The sequence below is a fragment of the Hyla sarda genome (assembly GCF_029499605.1).
Source record: "Hyla sarda isolate aHylSar1 chromosome 1 unlocalized genomic scaffold, aHylSar1.hap1 SUPER_1_unloc_16, whole genome shotgun sequence".
Taxonomy (NCBI): domain Eukaryota; kingdom Metazoa; phylum Chordata; class Amphibia; order Anura; family Hylidae; genus Hyla; species Hyla sarda.
In genome coordinates, this window is record NW_026607577.1 from 357,655 (window position 1) to 381,197 (window position 23,543).

General features: G+C 42.3%; 1 pseudogene; it reads right to left on the bottom strand.

The window, feature by feature from the left end:
• LOC130298021 (zinc finger protein 84-like) overlaps window positions 1-17,456 on the bottom strand; it is a 52,801-nt pseudogene extending 35,345 nt beyond the window's left edge.
• Between the last annotated feature and the right edge of the window lie 6,087 nt (window positions 17,457-23,543).

A 23,543-nucleotide genomic window follows, 5' to 3' on the forward strand; every position in this document is an offset into this window, starting at 1 on the left:
CTCCCCTCCAGCTCTATCTGAATACTGTTGCTATCTGTATGGGATCAGGATATATAGTAGCTATACACCTCCCCTCCAGCTCTATCTGTATACTGCTGCTATATCCATGGGATCAGGATACATAGCAGTTATACACCTCTCCTCCAGCTCTATCTGTATACTGCTGCTGTTATCTCTATGGGATCAGGATATAGAGTAGATATATGCCTCCTCTCCAGCTCTATCTGTATACTGCTGCTGTTATCTCTATGGGATCAGGATATAGAGTAGATATATGCCTCCTCTCCAGCTCTATCTGTATACTGCTGCTGTTATCTCTATGGGATCAGGATATATAGTAGATATATGCCTCCTCTCCAGCTCTATCTGTATACTGCTGCTGTTATCTCTAAGGGATAAGGATATATGGTAGTTATACACCTTCCCTAAGGCTGTGTCCATACATTGTATATTTGCCATGATTTTCCAAATTTGGCTATTACCATAGTTGCGCAAATTGCAGAAAAACCATGTAACCATGGAAACGTGTGAACGAATCTGAAGACTTAAAATCTACAGAAAACAACTAAATTGTAAATATAGGTAAAGTTTTGCAATATTTTTGAAAAAAACCCTCACCTTGAATAAGAAAGTGTCCTGATAAGTTCCATAAGGTATGGGGGGGGGGGGGGGGGCGGTGTGGTTCTCCCTCGGCTTTCACCTCTTTTCTGTCCTCCGCACTCTTGTCTCTTCCTTTTAACCCTTTCCTCTTCTGTTTTTCTCCTTCCTTTCTTCCCCCATGATCAGACATTTTATCCTTTGGATAGTGGATAAGATGTCTGTGGGCGGAGTACCCCTTTAAGGTTCCCGGTTTAGGTTGTATTGTGTCTGTAGTCAGTGACTGTGTTATGCAGCTGTCCTCACTCTGTATACATCATGCTGTGCTGAATGGGATTTTGTCATAGACTTCCATGGTCTGTACTTACACTGTTTGCTTTTTGTTGTAATTGTTTTTAAAAAGTAGTAAAGTGTAACGAAAACTATGCAAATTAGATATCGCTGTGATCGTATGGACCGGACTTATATTTAATGCACATTTAATACAATGTAAGATCCGTCCCACAGCAAACAAGCTCTCAAATGCAATGTAGATGGGAAAATAAGAGTTATGGCTATGAGGAGAGGAGGAAAAAATGAAAACACAATTTCCTGGGTTGTTAAGGGGTTAAAGGGGTATTCCAGGATTTTTTTTACTATGATACAGGGGCTGTAAAGTTAGTGTAGTCCATAATACAGTGTCTGTACCTGTGTGTGACGGTTTTCTCACAATTCTTCTGTGATTTTCTCCCCAATATTTATTTTCACCAGCATACAAAATGACTGTTGTCTCAGATTTTTCCCAGGTTGCAATGCGGCCGAGACCTGACATCACTAGTCACCTGATGACAGGGAGCCTGTCTGCTTCAATGGGTGGAGCGATCGCTTGGTGGGAGAGAGATCAATCTACAACTAATGCAACAGCTGTAGGCACCCTGATTGAAAACCACAGGCCTTTGGAATGGATGCAGCTCATTTATGTTTCAATGGGTGGGGTGGGTGATGTGTGGGAGGGAGGAAAATGGAATTATGGGATTTGTAGGCAAAGAAGGAAACTCAAACAGTAAATACCAGTTCACAAAAAGCCACAGTGTTATATAATCTCACAACATAGCCATTTAGCTCCAAAACAAGCGCAGATCCTTCCTAAGCATGTCCATTACTGTCTGCCAGGTACCTACTAAAATCACCTTATGGTGGAGAACCCCTTTAATACTGATAATAAAATCTGTGTTATTCTTGGCAGATTCTTGTAGCAGGAGATCAGAGGAGAATGTTATATCTTCAGATTATAAAGCAGATGATGATATCACACAAGATACATATGAAGAACATTCCATTATCCCAGATACACCCTCAGCCCTTCACAGCCAAGATCTGTCATCTCATCCTTATATACAGGTCCTGTCTTCTCAGTCATCACAGGATGTTCAGCAAAATAAAAGTCACAGAAGGGGTGTTGGACACCAACGAGCTCATACAGAAAAGAAACCATATTCATGCTCAGAATGTGGGAAATGTTTTCCTTTTAAATCAAGTCTTGTTACACATCAAAGAACTCACACAGGAGAGAAGCCATTTTCATGTTCAGAATGTGGGAAATGTTTTAATCAGAAATCAATTCTTGTTGTACATAAAAGAACTCACACAGGAGAGAAGCCCTTTTCATGTTCAGAATGTGGGAAATGTTTTACTTTTCAATCAAGTTTTGTTAAACATCAAAGAACTCATACAGGAGAGAAGCCATTTTCATGTTTAGAATGTGGAAAATGTTTTGCTCAGAAATCAGATCTTGTTAAACATCAAAGAACTCACACAGGGAAGAAGCCATTTTCATGTTCAAAATGTGGGAAATGTTTTACACAGAAGTCAAGTCTTCATCAGCATCAAAGAAAAGAACTCACACAGGGGAGAAGTCAATTCAGAGGAATAATTGATGCAGATAACACATCTATATATTAACCATGTACATAGGATAGTTGACAGTAATATATATATATATCATTTCCAAACTTGTTACCAATTTTTAAGAAGTTCTCTATATTATATGATTTATTATTCTTATATTCATCTCCGCACACTGGACTTATAATAAATGTAATATTGTCCCTGACGTTGTATATAGGGAATGTAACGCGTCAGTGTTGTCCCCGCCCCCTTCTCATTATGATTATAGAGACTTTAATTCAAGGCATCAGACAGGATCCGCGCGTCTCCCTTGAAGATCGTCTCTTCTGAACATAAGACGCTGCAGATACTTTTATTTATCACAAACCCTAGACCAGCGTTTCCCGTCTTGACGTCTATTTTCGGTCTCAGATCATAAAATCCATTTTTCTATATGAGAAGTCGTCAATATCTCAGCGTCCCCCGGGTTCAGTAAACATCGGTGTAATTCTTTTCCTTTTCTTTGTCCTCCCCGGGGTATAAAATACCTAGAGATCTGATCACATCTGGTACAAGATCTCTTTACTTCACACTTTGCGCCATTATTACACGGATTGAAGACCCAGTTACACGCTCGTAAATTCCCATATATGTCGCGGATTGGAAGGAAAAAGGTTCTTTATTTATTCTTTTACATAAACAATTGCATAACAAATACAAAGTAATAAAGTTTACCTCTTCAAGAAGTTGCTCAAAATTCTAACAATGTTTCTCATATTTAAAGGAGTACTCCGGCGCGCACTTTTTTCCTTTTATCCCGTCCGGGCTGCAAAATAAAAGAAAACGCACATTCTCTTACCTGCCAACAAGCCCCTGGTGCTCCGGTACACTCCGGTACAGGTGTTCGGTCCCCGGGATGTATTCTTCTTACTTCCTGTTAGCCCGGCACGTCACACGGAGCTTCAGCCTATCACCGGCCGCAGCGATGTCCCGCCTCGGGGCCATTATGTGACATTTTTGAGCTCAGTGTAAAGACGTGAATCCATTGTTCCTCACTAAAAGTCTTCCCTAAATCCTGTTCCCACTTCTTACAGCAATCAGGGAGTCCAGGATTAGGTAACAAGGTATTAGACGCTTTTCATACTCCCTTAGTAGATAAACATGGGGTAAAATGACTATATAATGACTTGGATCTGAAAAGTGACATGTTTAGAGATGAGACATAGGGGGAGATTTATCATGGCTTTTAGAGCATGTTTTTGTCTGTTTTGGCGCAGTTCAGGCGCAAGCAGCATATTTTGAGACTTTTCTGCGCCTTTTGATATAGACAGTTTTACTCTTTTTGCCGACCCGTAGAACTTTTTCTTTCTGACCCTGCAGTGGTCACATATTTATCATTTGCGACTTTTGTCAAAAGTCGCTATTTTGTGCGTAAAGGTAAATTTTTAGGCGCAAAGCTAGACCACTTACCAGTAGGTGTGAGAATAATTTCTACCTTCCACAATTCAACCTTTAACCCCTTCCCACAGAATCCCATCTATAGAGAATTGCGCAGGTCCCTCAGGCATTCTGCTGTCTATAGACGGCATTCAGTTAACCCCGCGATGCGCGACATCGCACGGGTTAACTGACAGAAGTCCCGCTGTTACCAGCCCGATGGCCAATAACTTATACTGATATTCTGGTATAAGTTTTGGGCTATTTCTCCCCCCTCCCCCCTCAGAAGCCGCTGCAGATCAATGATTTAAAGCTGGCGCTTTAAATCAATGAACTCCAGGGGCTTTAGTGGGGCCAGAGACCGCCGCCGCCACCCACTTCTCTCCCCCTGCCTGTCCTGGGGTCCTCCCAAGTCCAACCGCCGCCGCTGCCCCATTGCCTCCCCCATCCTGGGTTTTATAATTACCTGTTCCCGGGGTCCGGGCTACTTCTGGTTCCGGCGGCGTCCTGAGCTGTCACTGTGCGCACTGACGGTGACGTCGCGTTGAGGACATCACTCGTCATTGCGCAGCGCACAGGATGCCGCAGGAGCCAGAACATGGCCCAGCAGATGTCCCCAATCTGGTCCCCAATCTGTTCTCCTCCAGTTGTTGCAAAACTACAACTCCCAGCATGCCCCTCGGCTGTCTGGGCATGCTGGGAGTTGTAGTTGAGGCACACTGTCTGGGAAACATCATCTGTTTTCCAACTCCCAACCCATGTGCCTCCAGCTGTTGCAAAACTATAACTCCCAGCATGCACTGACAGACCATGCATGCTGGGAGTTTTAGTTTTGCAACAGCTGGAGGCACATGGGTTGAGTTATGTAACAAACTCTGTGTTTTGCAACCAGTGTGCCTCCAGCTGTTTCATAACTACAACCCCCAGCATGCACGGACAGCCAAAGGGCATGCTGAAAGTTATAGTAGTGAACCTCCAGCTGTTGCATAACTACAAGTCTCAGCATGCCCTTCTGTCACTGCATGCTGAGAATTGTAGTTTTGCAACAGCTGGAGGTTTGCCCGGCTATGCGCTGACAAGTACTTGCCAGTCCATGGCCAGTATTTGTCGTTGCTTTCGCATACCAACGCTCACCCCGTGGCGTACCCCTATAGGTACATGTACGTTGGGAACCCAGGCCTCTGGTTGTTGGTCTGACTCTTTTTTAGAAAAGGCGTTTAGACAGTTTATAAATGGCAGAGAAGGAGCACGGGAGATCGACCCCAACACTGACAGAGGGCAATGTCTGTCTCGTCCATCTCGTCGAGTAGTGAGTATAGTGGCCCGTCATATCGATCTAACCACTTTAATAACCAGCAAAAACGTAAGAAGGAATTCCAGCGTGATAACTCCAAACGAAGATTTGACTCAAGGGAGACACCAACTCCGACTGACGACACATCCAAGGTAATTAATTTATCTCAATATGAATTGACCTCGGTAGATATTGATGTGCTATCTAAAGGAATGACATTCTCACCTAGCTCATGTTTTAATCATTTTACAGCCCTGAAAGATTTACATATTTTTGCACGATCCCTGATTTTTAAAAGATGGTACCATAAAGATGAATTCGCTACCATTTTCACTTCACCCTTGGAGAGACAGGCCTTGCGCACTTTAGACGAACTTCTTATGGAACAAGAAATTTCACCTGAGGACCAGGTACCCACGTGTATTAAACCTAAGTCAAAAAATTTTCCGTCACTGTCTGTCTGTCCGGTCGTTGAAACATTTGTCAAAATGGTTGACAAAGATTTCAAAAAGATCTCTAAGACAGTTACTCATGACAACCTCACTAATGATCAACGATTAAGCCTTGAGAAACTAAAAAATTTGAAGGATGCTATAATTAAACCTGCAGACAAAGGCGGAAACACGGTTATCTGGCCCAAAGATATGTATGAGGCTGAAGCTCGTCGTCAACTGAGGGAAAGTACGTGTTATAAAAAACTAACATTTAACCCTCTTATTTCCTTCCAAAATAGTTTGGGGGAGATTCTGACACACGCTGAAACCCAGAGAGTTATTTCACCAGAATTACATCGAGCCCTCATTATTTCACATCCGAAAATACCCACGTTATATCTATTGCCTAAGGTGCACAAAAACCTGAAGAGACCACCTGGACGACCAATAATATCAGGTAATGGTAACTTGACGGAAAATGTATCTAGATTTATAGATGATAAACTAAAGCCTTTAGTCGAATGCCTTCCCTCGTTTGTGAAAGATACTAATGACCTCCTTACGAGAATTGAAGGATTACATCTCGAAAAGGATACCCTGTTGGTAGCCATTGACATTGAATCTTTATACACGTGTATTCGTCATGTGGATGGATTGGAAGCTACGGAATTTTTTCTAAGATGTAGTAATGTCAAATCTGAAATGTCTTCGTTCATATGTCAACTATTAGACTTTGTCCTTACTCATAATTTTTTTACATTTAATGGATCCCTCTACCTGCAGCTCCAGGGCACTGCTATGGGGGCGCCTTGTGCGCCCTCGTATGCAAACCTGTTCCTGGGGCTGTGGGAGAGGGATCTATTCCTGTCAGATCATGGGGACCTCTCAATGGAACGTGTCCTTTTCTGGGCACGGTACATTGATGACGTCCTCATGATCTGGCAGGGTACAACAGATGAATTGGAATCATTCATGCGTCAGCTCAACCACAACACCAAAAATATTAAAGTCACTTACTCATATGACTATACTTCGATTCCTTTTCTAGATGTGACTCTGATTAAAGACTCCAATGGATTCCTTCAGACTGATATTTACAGAAAACCGACTGCGACTAACACCTACCTTCATGCAACATCTGCTCATCCAAAACATGTTGTAAAAGCCATTCCAGTGGGACAATATCTACGCATTAGAAGGATCTGCTCCTCAGATGAAAGATTTGAAGAACAAGCAAAATTGTTACAGAAAAGATTTAAAGAGAGAGGCTATAGCCAGCGATGCTTAAAATATGCATACAAACGAGCCAAAGCAACATCGAGACATCAATTATTACATAGAAAGAAGGAACCGATTCCGGACGACACAGTAAGATATATCTCAGATTACAATGATCAGTGGGACACCATGAGAAGGGTCCTTGAAAAACATCTTCCTATATTAAGAACGGACCCTATCCTCCAGCATTACATACCTCCACGGATTCAGATGACTGCAAGAAGAGCCAGAAATCTAAAAGACATCTTAGTGAAAAGTGAGTATATCACTAGTACTGTAAACCTTTTTGGCGGAAGGGGTCCTAAAAATGGATGTTTCCCTTGTGGAAAATGTGTTGTGTGTCCGAATGTAGAAAAAAGTGATAGTTTTATAGATTCATCAGGGCTTAAGACTTTCAGCATTCAACATCATATTACATGCAATTCGAAAGCTGTAATCTACTACGCATCATGTCCTTGTTCAAAAATATATGTCGGACTCACCACAAGAGCCTTAAAGGTTCGTATTAGAGAACATGTGAGAGACATTAGACTGGCATCCGAACATGCACATCCTGAGGAGTTGAAATCTATTCCTAGACATTTTTTGGCTGAACATGGTGAGGACCCTAAGGCATTGAAAGTAAAGGGCATCGATATGATTGATCTAGGCATGAGGGGTGGTGATGTCCCAAAAATATTAGCACAATGTGAAAGCAAGTTGATCTGGCGTTTGAACTCCTTACAACCACAAGGGTTAAATGAGGTATTGCCATTCTCGCCATTTCTCTGACCACCTGACGTCTTTCTCAGCAGCTTTTGCTTTTTAATTATTTTAATGGGTTTTATGTACTAATAAACTTTTTCCCAATTTTTCCCCTTTTTCATTTCAGTGGTGTTACATCATCGTGTGACCAATAGCCCCCCTTTTTTTGGAATCCTGGGATCCTATATGCGGACTATTAACAAGATTTATGAATGTTATGGGGACTGACATATGGGGTAGACATTGTACCTTATCTTGATTGGATATAATGTATGGATTTAATCTTGCTGTCGTTAATTATTTATTTTAGTGTGAGAGATCTTATGTCGTCTTCTTCTTTTTCTTTTTCCTTTTTCTTTTCTCTGTTTTCCCTGTCCTTCCTTCCCTTCCCCCCCCCTTTTTTCCCCCTTCTCCCCTTCCTCTCTTTCCCCTGCCCTCCCCCCTCTCCCCTTTTCCCCTGTTTCTCCTTCCCCTCCCCTCCTCCTCCTTTCCCTTCCCTCCTTCCTTTCTGTCCCCCCCCTTCCTCTCTTTTCCCTTCCCCCCCCCCTTTTTCACCTCCCCCCCCCCTCTTTCCCTCCTCCTCTCGCTTCCCCTTTTTTATACATTTCCTTGTATTCCATTCAATTTTTTCATTTTTCTAATTCTTATTTGTTTTTCACCATTCACGTTTTTTGTGTATCACTTGATATTTGGGTATGTAGATACCCTTATATATATTTTTTTTTTCACTTTTTTCACTATCGCTATGAGTGTATTTTTGTAGGTGCAAATATGGGCTCATGCACATATACACTCATCTCTATATATATAATTTTGCACTGTATTTATTATTCACTAAACAATTTTCATCTTTTTAATTGATTGATGTATGAATACATTTTTATTATCACAACAATTTTTATTACATTTATGATTATAAACTTTTATATAATTTTCACATTTTCTTTATAAATGTTTTTTATGCATATATATAATTATGCATACATTACATATATATTTCTTTATATTGCACTTGCACTTTACAGTAGTATTAATTTATTACTTCCCCTTTTTTATTATTTATTTTATATCATCATTCACTTCTCATATTATATATTAAACACAGTATCACATTTTATGTGTATGGATATGCATATATATATAATGGTTTGATTTCATATTTTATACATCACATATACTTCTCATACATTCACTTTTCCATATAATTTTCTATTATTATTAATGCTCCCCTCTTATGGCACTATAACCATTTAGCACAGTTACACCTTATTACCACTATTAACATCTAATTAATATTCACAATTTTTATTCACAATTATAATACTATTATTCTTTCACACTAATTATTATTTATTAATATAATTTTTATTGTTATTTTGAATACATATATATATATAGCAATATATTTTTTTATAATATATATATTTTTTAAATGTTTATCTATGAATTTTTCAATTATGACAGCAAATTAACAATGACCCTTCTATTTATTGATGAATGTTATATACCCCCATTGACAGTTTCCTATGTTAGTGTATATGAAGCTTAAGTCTATCAAATGCTGGATCTCTTGGTCTGCCTGGATACGATGGCTCCGCCCAATTCTGGGTTCGGGGCCGTCGGGGTTAATGCTGATCAATAGACCCAGTATGTTCATGTCTGCTGTGCGCATGAGTGCGGTCCGGGGGACGGCGCTCTTCCGGGTCTGTGTCTGTAGGGTCGGTCATGTGATGCGGTCATGTGACCGGGTCATGTGATCTGGCGTGTGACGCGGATTCCGGAAGTGGCGTCGCCCGGCCGAGGCTGCACCCTATGCGCCAACTATAGCAGACAGACAGGTGATTCCTCTAAAGGTAATTTTATGGCAAATTCTGATTGGTGGACACCACCTTAAATAGGATTGCTTGCTGAGTTAACGCCACCCCCAGGACGAAGGACTCGCCGAAACGTGCGTTGGGGTGGCGTTGCTCCAGCAGACCCTGTTAGGAACTGGATGTTACAGTTTGGTATGCCTATTGTCTTCACTGTGTGCATTGTACTGTATGATAATTAGAGCATTGTTGTGCCTATATATGTGCTGTTATTGCACACATGTGTGACTATGCACCATGTTACTTTTCCTTATATAACTTACTAATGTGGATCTGTCTGTGAGCAACGCCTTTGTCTTCCCACTTTGTGGATGCTTCTCCCTATCTGTGATTTTATATTAATTAATTTTTAATGTATATTTAATAAAGTTATATAATTTTTACATTATAAGTGTCTCCATTCTCTTTTTCTGCTATGATATTTGTGTAGGAGTACACAATAGGTTGATGGTAATAAGTATTATTCTGATATATTGATACAAAAATTTTTTTTTGCTGTTGTACTTATACCCTATAGGTACATGTAGGTTGGGAACCCAGGCCTCTGGTTGTTGGTCTGACTCTTTTTTAGAAAAGGTGTTTAGACAGGAGAGCTGCACCTTATCCATCATTACTCCTGCGCATTATTGATGAATAAGGGGAACGCTAGTCAAAGAATAGACAAAAAAATGGTGGAAATGTGATCTAACATAGACATTTCTTGATAAATCTCCCCCTATGTCTACTTTATATTTCCATCATAAAATTGAGATGTTTTTACTTTTGGACGACATCAGAGGCTTCAAAGTTCAGCAGCAAATTTTCACAAAATGTTCAAAATTAGAATTCTTCAGACACCAGTTCAGGTTTGAAGTGGATCATATTAGAAATACCCCACAAATGACCCCATTATAAAAACTTCCCCCCCTCAAAGTATTCAAAATGACATTCAGTAAGCGTGTTAACCCTTTAGGTGTTTCACAGGAATAGCAGCAAAGTGAAGGAGAAAATTCACAATCTTCATTTTTTACACTGGAATGTTCTTGTAGATCCAATTGTTCAATTTTTACAAGGGGTAATAGGAGAGAAATCTTCCTAAAATGTGTAACCTAATTTATCTTGAGTAAGGAAATACCTCATATGTGGATGTAAAGTATTCGGCGGGCGCAGTAGAGGGCTCAGAAGGGAAGGAGCAACAATGGGATTTTGAAGAGCAAGTTTTGCTGAAATGGTTTTTGGGGGGCATGTCACATTTAGGAAGCCCCTATGGTGCCAGAACAGCAAAAAAACAAAAAAAAACACATGGCTATTATTTTGGAAACTAGACCCCTCAAGGCACGTAACAAGGGGTCCGGTGAGCCTTAACACCCCACAGGTGTTTGATAAATGTTCATAAAAATGGGATTTGAAAAGGAAAAATTAGATTTTTTACACTAAAATACTGGGGTTACCCCAAATTTTTGTAAATACATTTCTTTGGAGTAAGGACATACCTCATATTTGGATGTTAGCAGCTCTGCGGGTGCACACCAGGTCTCAGAACAGCAGGAGCGCCATTCGGCTTTGGGAGAATTTTGTCAGGGGCCTTAAGCGTTTACAGAGCTACCATGGAGCCAGAGGAGCGGGACCCCCCTTCAAGTGCCATCATTTTGGAAACTACACCCCTCAAGGAACGTAACAAGGGGTACAGTGAGTATTTACACTTCCCTGGTGTTTTGAACAGTGGGCCGTAAAATGACAAAATAGGGTTTTTTTCACAAAAATGCTGGTGTTACCCCAAATGCCCCCCAAATGTTGTAAGCCCATTGCTTCCGAGTATGGAAATACCCCATATGTGGGTGTCATAGAGGCTCAAGAGTCATAGAGGTCTGTTTGCATTTGAGGCCTATGGTATATCAGTAGCTGACGGTTATATATATTCAGAGGAAAATACAAGAAAGAAACACCCACATGTGACCCCATTACAGACAGTACACCCCCTGGGGAAGGTGTATAGGGGGAACTAGACGGGTGTTCCCTAAATTTATTTTCCAGGAATGGATGAAGTGTACTATGGGGGGGGGGGGGGGATGAAAATTATAATTTAACTACTGATGTGCCAATTATATTCCCAGAATGATGGCCTAGAGTATAGCCAAAAGTAAAAATGATGCCCGCCCCAAACCCTATGCTCTGAATCATCATTCTGGGAATGTGATGTGTGTGGCTGTCCCTATTCTGTTACCTCAAATGTGCACCCCGCTCAGGTAAGGAGAGAGCGCTGCACATTTGAGGCAACAAAAAAAAAAAAAAGACCCCGATGCTAGTGACTCGGTGACGCATGACCCATTTTTGGAAAAAATACCCCTAGAGGTCTTATCCGTTTTTTATTTTTATTTTTTAATGAGATTTTTTTTTTATGGGCAATTTAGTGGTTTATGGGGTTAAAATTTGGAATGTACTCTGGACTTGGTACATTTGGGTCAAATTATGGAAAATTAAAATGAAAAGGGAAAATGTAGTGCTCCATGGAAGTGTGATAATCCCTGAAGCATTCCTTAATGCAGAGGCCCGGATGATCAGGGCAAGTGTCACATTAAGTTGTGGTGTCCTTCCATATCCCCCTCTTGTCCTTCCATATCCCCCTCTTGTCCTTCCATATCCCCCTCTTGTCCTTCCGTATCCCCCTCTTGTCCTTCCATATCCCCCTCTTGTCCTTCCATATCCCCCTCTTGTCCTTCCATATCCCCCTCTTGTCCTCCCGTATCCCCCTCTTGTCCTTCCGTATCCCCCTCTTGTCCTTCCGTATCCTCCTCTTGTCCTTCCGTATCCCCCTCTTGTCCTTCCGTATCCCCCTCTTGTCCTTCCATATCCCCCTCTTGTCCTTCCATATCCCCCTCCTGTGACACACTCTGTATTTTTAATTTGGGTCAAATTATGGAAAATTAAAATGAAAAGGGAAAATGTAGTAGTCCATGGAAGTGTGATACTCCCTGAAGCATTCCTTAATGCAGATGCCCGGATGATCAGGGCAAGTGTCACATTGAGTGGTGGTGTCCTTCCGTATCCCCCTCTTGCCCTTCCGTATTCTCCTCTTGCCCTTCCGTATCCTCCTCTTGTCCTTCTGTATCCCCCTCTTGTCCTTCCGTATCCCCCTCTTGTCCTTCCTTATCCTCTTGTCCTTCTGTATCCCCCTCTTGTCCTTCCGTATCACCCCTTTTGTCCTTCCGTATCTCCCTCTTGTCCTTCCATATACCCCTCTTGTCCTTCCGTATCCCCCTCTTGTCCTTCCGTATCCTCCTCTTGTCCTTCCGTATCCCCCCTCTTGTGCTTCCGTATCCCCCTCTTGTCCTTCCATATCCCCCTCTTGTCCTTCCGTATCCCCCTCTTGTATTTCCGTATCCCCCTCTTGTCCTTCCGTATCCCCCTCTTGTCCTTCCGTATCCCCCTCTTGTCCTTCCGTATCCCCCCTCTTGTCCTTCCGTATCCTCCTCTTGTCCTTCCGTATCCTCCTCTTGTCCTTCCGTATCCCCCTCTTGTCCTTCCGTATCCCCCTCTTGTCCTTCCGTATCCCCCTCCTCTCCTTCCGTATCCCCCTCTTGTCCTTCCGTATCCCCCTCTTGTCCTTCCGTATCCCCCCTCTTGTCCTTCCGTATCCCCCCTCTTGTGCTTCCGTATCCCCCTCTTGTCCTTCCGTATCCCCCTCTTGTCCTTCCGTATCCCCCTCTTGTGACACACTCTGCATTTTTTCTGGGATCGGCCCTTATTTACAGTGTGGGGTACATCACCTGGAAAGTGCTGGCCGGGGACGATCCTGGCTCCTATATTTCCAGTTCATCAGGAACTCCGGCCTGCTCTTTCACGGTTGCCTGACTTCTTGGAACTGGAGGAATGTCCCTGTGTTGCCAGCATACTGGGACAGTACAAAAGAGTTATACATGGCAACCTGTACCATGTAGAGTGCAACTTTTTGTATCATACACGTGTTTTCCGCATGGCATTATATGGCTTGAGGACTTGATCATAGAGATCAACTCCCCCCCATATACTGATTGTGACATGGATTTTATCAGTGTTCTTGTAGCTATCTAACTCCCAGCCAAATCCCTATACAGAATGTATATACCGAAGTAAATCAAACGGAGCCATTGTCAGTTTCAAATGCTTCTGTGTTCTGTGTGCTCGTCACTGAGCTTTATTTCAAATCGTTCAAGCTTATATTACATTTGTAATTAACATAAGTTCCCACCCCCTACTATGCCTTTCCTGAACAGTTTGGCGGGCTTATTTCTTCTGATTCTCCACACGATGGGAGGGGTGAGACAGGAAAGAGCAGATGTGGAAGTAGCATTGTCCTCGTGGCCAGCAGCTTCCTCTACACGATGGTGGGGGCAAGATGGGAGAGAGAAGATGGGGGAGAGGTGGACAAGTAACAGAGAAGCATGGCCTCATCCTAAATAGGCATTTTACATGTACAGTATATAAAATTTACATATACACACATATACATCTATCACAATTGTAGTCCAGAATACAATCGGCTTGAGGACCGGTGTTGTGGTACCTCGCAAAGGGACAGGTGAGCTGCCGTTACCATGAATTATGGTCAGCAAAAGGACATCCCTCTTATCCTTATACGTGACCAGTGACAGGTTTTCATGGGTAAGTGCACGGGATTCACCCTTGGGGATAGGTGTCTGTACAAAATTTAGAGGGAGGCCTCTCTGGTTTTTCCGCACGGTCCCACAAGCGGACGTGGATCTGGCGGCAAGGGATGTGAACAGAGGGATGCTGGTATAAAAGTTGTCCACCTACACGTGATAACCCTTATCCAGCAATGGGTGCATAGGGTCGCACACAAGCTTCCCGCTAACACCCAGAGTGAGGGAACAATCTGGGGGTTCAATACGGGAATCCTGTCCCTTATATACTCTAATCGTGAGAGTGTACCCTGAGGTACTCTCACAAAGTTTGTAGAGCTTCACGCCATACTGCGCCCGCTTCAAGGGAATATACTGGCGGAAGATAAGCCTCCCCTTAAAACTGATAAGAGACTCATCTACAGAGAGCTCCCGTACGTACGTACGTACGTACGTACGTACGTACGTAGGCCTCCGAATATTTGGCCACAAAGTGATCTATGACCGGCCTCACTTTGTAAAGCCGGTCATATCACCTCAGGGGGGACATGCCGCATTATCAGTGTAATGCAGGCATTTCCGAATGGCCTCAAACCGTCCTCGTGCCATGGCCATACCGTAGAGTGGGGTCTGGTAGAGGACCTACCGTAGAGTGGGGTCTGGTAGAGGCCCATATGCATCAAGAGGCCCCAAAATGTCCTCAGTTCGGGTGCATTAATGGCGTACCATTCATTGTACCTGGCCAAAAGCGAATCAGGGTGGTGGGCAATGAACTGTTGGGCGTACAAGTTTGTTTGCTCCATCATTAGATTGACAACGTTGTCACTGAAATAAAAACTGAAATTGTCTATTTCAGTGTATCCGGCCGTGCCAATCCGGATTCCTGAGTCACCAACAAACTCAGGAATCCGTGGCTGATATCCCTCTGGGGGTTTCCAGACAGGTTCACCAGTAGGGGGCTCCAGTATGCTTGTCTGGGGGGGTCGGATTCCTATTACGAGTGGCATGGACACTCGTACAAGTGTCGGCCAATGGGTCACTATCAAAGGGGGTGTGGCCTCGCCTGACGGCGTCTCCGCCTCCTTCTGGGGTGCTCATCATCAGTGCTAGATGACGAGGAAAAACACAGAAAAGTAGGATCTTCCTCTTCCTCACTGGCAGATTCGGAGTTGGAGGCAAGTAAAGCGTATGCCTCCTCTGCCGAATATGCCCGGCGGGCCATCACCTTGAGGTGCGAAGGGAGGGCCTATGTGGGGGGGGGCGGGAGGTGTGTAGTGTATGTGTTTGGTGTAACCTATATATATAATGGTGTGTGATTATAAATTACACACCGTTATAAGAAAAAAATAAAATGCTGTGGCCCAAAAAAAAAATTACAAAGGGGGCCAAATTCAGCACCCTGAAGCCCTGTGGTGGACCCTTTAGGACCTATTTTTTTTATTAACCTACCTGTCCCTGCACTGAAAATCACCCTGCACTAAAATCAATTCCTCAGCCCTGAGGGGCACAGATCTTCATAGAGAAGGGGGTCCCTGGCTTATTCTCTCAGCTCTGCCCACTGGCTGAGCTCGGTGGGCGAGCAGAGCTGAGAGAAGGGGACATTAACCCCTCCTCTCCCGGCTGCTATTGATCGTCCGACCAATAGTAGCGCTCCTGGGGAGGTGACCGGATCGCCACCTCCCCCCAGCTACAGGAGGTGATTGGTGGTGTATAGTACTCCGCCGATCACATTCTAATTCTGGGTCATCAGGTCACACGTGACCCATATGACCAGAATCGCCACAGATGCGGGTTTGAATTCACCGGCGATCTGCGGCAATTGCTCGACATGGGCGGGTGTGGGGGTCTCAGAACCCCCCTGGGCATTGTCATGGGATGCCTGCTGAATGATTTCAGGAGGCATCCCGGTCTGTTCCCCGAAATTACGGCATACAGGTACGCCCTGTGTCCTGAAGGGATTAAATATTAAGATTTAAGAACCTTTTTCCTTCCAATCCACGACATATATGGGAATTTACGAGCGTGTAACTGGGTCTTCAATCCGTGTAATAATGGCGCAAAGTGTGAAGTAAAGAGATCTTGTACCAGATGTGATCAGATCTCTAGGGATTTTATACCCCGGGGAGGACAAAGAAAAGGAAAAGAATTACACCGATGTTTACTGAACCCGGGGGACGCTGAGATATTGACGACTTCTCATATAGAAAAATGGATTTTATGATCTGAGACCGAAAATAGACGTCAAGACGGGAAACGCTGGTCTAGGGTTTGTGATAAATAAAAGTATCTGAAGCGTCTTATGTGCAGAAGAGACGATCTTCAAGGGAGACGCGCGGATCCTGTCTGATGCCTTGAATTAAAGTCTCTATAATCATAATGAGAAGGGGGCGGGGACAACACTGACGCGTTACATTCCCTATATACAACGTCAGGGACAATATTACATTTATTATAAGTCCAGTGTGCGGAGATGATTATAAGAATAATAAATCATATAAGAAAGAAAACTTTTATTAACAATTGGTAACAAGTTTGGAGATGCAGTATATGATATATGTATAAATGTCAGATATCCTATGTACATGGTTAATATATAGATGTGTTATCTGCATCATTTACTGATCTGAATTGGCTTCTCTCATGTGTGAGTTCTTTGATGTTGAACAAGATGTGAATGCTGAGTAAAACATTTCCCACATTTTGAACATGAAAATGGCTTCTCTCCTGTGTGAGTTCTTTGATGTTTAACAAGATCTGATTTTTGAGTAAAACATTTTCTACATTCTAAGCATGAAAATGGCTTCTCCCCTATATGAGTTCTTTTATGCTGAAGAAGACCTGATTTCCGACTAAAACATTTCCCACATTTTGAACATGAAAATGGCTTCTCTCCTGTGTGAGTTCTTTGATGTTTAACAAGATCTGATTTTTGAACACACCCTTTCCCACATTCTGAACATGAAAACGGCTTCTCCCCTGTGTGAGTTCTTTTATGTTTAACAAGACTTGATTTCTCAGTAAAACATTTCCCACATTTTGAACATGAAAATGGCTTCTCTCCTGTGTGAGTTCTTTTATGCTTAACAAGACTTGATTTCTCAGTAAAACATTTCCCACATTCTGCACATGAAAATGGCTTCTCCCCTGTGTGAGTTCTTTGATGATTAACAAAAGTTGATTTCCGAGTAAAACATTTCCCACATTCTGAACATGAATATAGTTTCTCCCCTGTGTGATTTTGTTTATGTTTAACAAGACTTGATTTAGAAGTAAAACATTTCCCACATTCTGAACATGAAAATGGTTTATTTCCTGAATGAGCTTGTTTATGTCCAACACCCCTTCTGTGACTTTTATTTTGCTGAACATCCTGTGATGACTGAGAAGACAGGACCTGTATATAAGGATGAGATGACAGATCTTGGCTGTGAAGGGCTGAGGGTGTATCTGGGATAATGGAATGTTCTTCATATGTATCTTGTGTGATATCATCATCTGCTTTATAATCTGAAGATATAAGATTCTCCTCTGATCTCCTGGTACAAGAATCTGCAGAGAATAACACAGATTTTATTAAATCAACCCAGGAAATTTAAACTTTTGTGTTTTCTTTTTTCCTCCTCTCCACATTCCCGTAATTCTTTTATTTTTTTTTCATCTACAGAGCCGTTTGAGAGCTTGTTTTTTGTGACACCAATCTTACATGGTATTAACACCTTTCATTCGCTGTGCATTAAAATATAAATCAGGTCCATACGATCACAACGATAAATATATATATTTTTTTTACATTACTTTTTTTTATTGCATAATGTTACGTTTCATACATATGTAAAAAATAAAAAATAAAAAAGACATGTGCAACACTTCCATAGACCCTGGGTAAATAATCACTTAAAGGGGTACTCCAGTGCTTAGACGAAGATGACTGACCGCGGGAGTCCCGCCGCTGGGGATCCCCGTGATCTTGCACGCGGCACCCCGTTTGAACTCAGTCCCCGTTTGTAATGTCCTCGTTCTATCACACACCGGAGAGTCTATATAATGTGGTGTGAAAGCTTCTGCTGAATATCCTCATAAAAAATTAAATAGGCATATGTGTTTTATGTTAAAGGCGTTCTCCGGTGCTTACACATCTTTTCCCCTATCCAAAGGATAGGGGATAAGATGCCTGACCTCGGGAGTCCCGCTGCTGGGGACCCCCGTGATTTTGCACGCGGCACCCCATTTGTAATCAGTCCCCGGAGTGTGTTCGCTCTGGGTCTGATTACGGGCGATCACAGATCACACGCCTGCGCCCCCGTGTGAAGTCCCGCTTGGCCCCTCAATGCAAGCCTGTGGGAGGGGGTGTGACAGCTATCACACCCCTCCCGTAGGCTTGCATTGAGGGGCGGAGCGTGACGTCACACGCCGCCTGCCCTGTGATCACTCCGGGGACTGATTACAAACGAGGTGCCGCGTGCAAGATCATGGGGGTCCCCAGCGGCGCGATTCCCACGGTCAGGCATCTTATCCCCTATCCTTTGTATAGGGGAAAAGATGTGTAAGCACCGGAGAACCCCTTTAACATAAAACACATATGCCTATTTAATTTTTTATGAGGATATTCAGCAGAAGCTCTCACACCACATTATATAGACTCTCCGGTGTATAATATAACAAGGACATTCAGCAGAGGCTCTCACACATTATATAGACTCTCCGGTGTAGAATATAACAAGGACATTCAGCAGAAGCTTTCACACCACATTATATAGACTCTCCTGTGTATAATATAGTGAGGACATTCAGCAGAGGCTCTCACACCACATTATATAGACTCTCCGGTGTATAATATAACAAGGACATTCAGCAGAGGCTCTCACACCACATTATATAGACTCTCCAGTGTATAATATAACAAGGACATTCAGCAGAGGCTATCACACCACATTATATAAACTCTCCGGTGTATAATATAACAAGGACATTCAGCAGAGGCTCTCACACCACATTATATAGACTCTCCAGTATATAATTTAACAAGGACATTCAGCAGAGGCTCTCACACCACATTATATAGACTCTCCGGTGTATAATATAACAAGGACATTCAGCAGAGGCTCTCATACCACATTATATATACTCTCTGGTGTATAATATAACAAGGACATTCAGCAGAGGCTCTCACACCATATTATATAGACTCTCCGGTGTATAATATAACAAGTACATTCTGCAGAGGCTCTCACACCATATTATATAGACTCTCCGGTGTATAATATAACAAGGACATTCAGCAGAGGCTCTCACACCACATTATATAGACTCTCCGGTGTATAATATAACGAGGACATTCAGCAGAGACTCTCACACCACATTATATATGCTCTCCGGTGTATAATATAACAAGGACATTCAGCAGAGGCTCTCACACCACATTATATAGACTCTCCAGTGTATAATATAACAAGGACATTCAGCAGAGGCTCTCACACCATATTATATAGACTCTCCGGTGTATAATATAACAAGGACATTCAGCAGAGGCTCTCACACCATACTATATAGACTCTCCGGTGTATAATATAACGAGGACATTCAGCAGAGACTCTCACACCACATTATATAGACTCTCCGGTGTGTAATATAACGAGGACATTCAGCAGAGACTCTCACACCACATTATATAGACTCTCCGGTGTATAATATAACGAGGACATTCAGCAGAGGCTCTCACACCACATTATATATACTCTCTGGTGTATAACAAGGACATTCAGCAGGGGCTCTCATACCATATTATATAGACTCTCCGGTGTATAATATAACGAGGACATTCAGCAGAGACTCTTACACCACATTATATAGACTCTCCGGTGTATAATATAACGAGGACATTCAGCAGAGGCTCTCACACCACATTATATAGACTCTCCGGTGTATAATATAACAAGGACATTCAGCAGAGGCTCTCACACCACATTATATAGACTCTCCGGTGTATATTATAACAAGGACATTCAGCAGAGGCTCTCACACCACATTATATATACTCTCTGGTGTATAATATAACAAGGACATTCAGCAGAGGCTCTCACACCATATTATATAGACTCTCCGGTGTATAATATAACAAGGACATTCAGCAGAGGCTCTCACACCACATTATATAGACTCTCCGGTGTATAATATAACGAGGACATTCAGCAGAGACTCTCACACCACATTATATATGCTCTCCGGTGTATAATATAACAAGGACATTCAGCAGAGGCTCTCACACCACATTATATAGACTCTCCAGTGTATAATATAACAAGGACATTCAGCAGAGGCTCTCACACCATATTATATAGACTCTCCGGTGTATAATATAACAAGGACATTCAGCAGAGGCTCTCACACCACATTATATAGACTCTCCGGTGTATAATATAACAAGGACATTCAGCAGAGCCTCTCATACCATATTATATATACTCTCTGGTGTATAACAAGGACATTCAGCAGGGGCTCTCATACCATATTATATAGACTCTCCGGTGTATAATATAACAAGGACATTCAGCAGGGGCTCTCACACCACATTATATAGACTCTCCAGTGTATAATATAACAAGGACATTCAGCAGAGGCTCTCACACCACATTATATAGACTCTCCGGTGTATAATATAACAAGGACATTCAGCAGAGGCTCTCACACCACATTATATAGACTCTCCGGTGTATAATATAACAAGGACATTCAGCAGAGGCTCTCACACCACATCTCCGGTGTATAATATAACCTATGAATAGTTTTGAATGTAATTATTTTTTTATGATTCTCATTACAATTCGAATCTCGAAACAATTTTCAGACTTTTTACTATAGAGCTCCGTTCAAGTTTAGATATTTCACCCATTTCCCTTTCCCATTTCTTTTTGCTAAGAAACTCAATTCTTCGTGAGTCAGTATCATTGATAATTTTATTTAATTTAAAAAAAGATTGACTTCTAATTATATTCCCTATAAGTGTTTCCAACAGCTAATATGATTCTACAAGTAACCTATCTTTATTAACCCCTTAAGGACGCAGGGTTTTTCCGTTTTTGTATTTTCATTTTTTTCCTCATTACTTTCTAAAAATGATAACGCTTTCAATTTTGCACATAAAATTCCATATGATGGCTTATTTTTTGCGCCACCAATTCTACTTTGCAGTGACATTAGTCATTTTACCCAAAAATCCACGGTGAAATGGAAAAAAAATTCATTGTGCAACAAAATTGAAGAAACAATGTCATTTTGTAAATTTTGGGGGCTTCCGTTTCTACGTACTGCATTTTTTGGTAAAAATGACACCTTATCTTTATTCTGTAGGTCCATACGGTTATAATGATCCCCTACTTATATAGGTTGAAAAAAATCATAACTACATGCAGGAAAATTTATATGTTAAAAATTATCATCTTTTAACCCCTATAACTTTTTTATTTTTCCGCATACGGGCCGGTATGAGGGCTAATTTTTTTGCGCCGTGTTCCGAAGTTTTTATTTCTATTGATTTGACTTTTTGATCGCTTTTTATTCATTTTTTTTATGATATAAAAAAAGTGACCAAAAATACGCTATTTTGGACTTTGGATTTTTTTTGCGCATACGCCATTGACCGTGCGATTTAATTAACAATATATTTTTATAGTTCGGACATTTCCACACACGGCGATACCACATATGTTTATTTTTATTTACACAGTTTTTTTTTATGGGAAAAGGGGGTCGATTCAAAGTTTTATTGGGGAAGGGGTTAAATGACCTTTGTTTAACTTTTTTTGCAGTGTTATAGCTCCCATAGGGACCTATAACACTGCACACACTGATCATTGTTATCCCATAGGGACCTATAGCACTGCACACACTGATCTCTTATACTGATCATTGTTATCCCATAGGGACCTATAACACTGCACACACTGATCTCTTATGCTGATCCCTGCAAAGCCATAGCTTTGCATGGATCAGCGAGATAGGGGCTTGATTTCTCAAGCCTGTAGCTCAGGCTTGGAGCAATCAAACCCATATCGGACACGGTGGAAACAGGTAAGGGAACCTCAGCTCGCGTCCTAGCTGATCGGGACATCACAATTTTATTGGGATGTCCCGATCAGCCCGACTGAGCTGCCGGGAAGCATTTACTTTCACTTTCAGACGTGGCGGTAAACTTTGATTGCCGCGTCTGAAGGGTTAATAGCATGCCGCGCACTGTTAGGCCAGGGTCCCTGCTATGAATAGCAGCCGGGACCGACCCGGTGTGAGTTTTAAACACCGGGACCGGGCGTAGGGCCTACAGGTCCTTAAGAGGTTAAAAATTGTGGTCACTTGTCAAGGTTTTTTTATTTATTTTTATTTTATGTCAGATCCTCGGCCTTTGCAGTTAAATCACCACTTTAGGCCTCAAATCTCTTCGGTGCTGTCTCACTCCTAAGCCCTGTTTTGCACCCGCAGAGTGCTTTACTGCCTTTTATGGGGTATTTCCTTATTCTGGAGAAATTGGGCTACACATTCTGGGGAGCTTTTTTTTCTGTTACTACTTGTGAAACAAAAAAATTTTGGTTAGTACCAGCAATTTAGTAAGCCAAAGGAGGACAGAACGCCGGCACATACAAAACTAAGCAGCCACTTAGACATGCAGCGACACACGGGACGGGACTGGACTGACAAGTAGCCTGTAGCGGAGGTGCGAAGCTTGAACAGGAAGCATAAAGTGAAGACATACAACAAACAGGAGCCGCACTCACCATCCAGGTCTTTATTTTCTTACGTCATATACACGATGTTACAGGTGGGGGAGCGGGATGGAGAGCAGGGACCCGGAACAAGCCGTTTCGTGCATCTATGCGCACTTCCTGTAGCCAGAATGACATCTTCTGGCGCCGCGCTCCTGTATATAGGGGCGGCGTCAGACAGTCGCCCGGCAAAATGGTGAGTGTCTAAGTCACGTGAATGGAGTCATGGTCACATGACCGGAGCACCGAAACAACATATAAAAATACTATTGTGAGTACTACAACAAGTTTCTAACTCTATAGTGCAAATACAATTAATTAGACAAGATATATTATTAATAAATACAATCGTGAAATTTACAAAAATGCACCACATTAATTCCGGTCATTAAGACCGGCGTTGCCTGTAGCATTCAGGCACACTATCCAGCAGGCTTCTCGCTGGAGGAGGAGTCTTCCTCTATCCCCTCCGTTTTTGAATGGTAATATTCTTTCTAAGCCCACAAATTTAAGTTCATCATGATTACCATTGTCTGTCTGGTTCATGTGGGCAATAAACCTGGGGGCACCAAGTCTGGTCCGGAGAGAGCGAACATGCTCACGGAACCGCACCTGGAGCTGCCGGATGGTCTTGGCCACGTAGAACCTACCACAAGGGCAAAGAAGGGCAT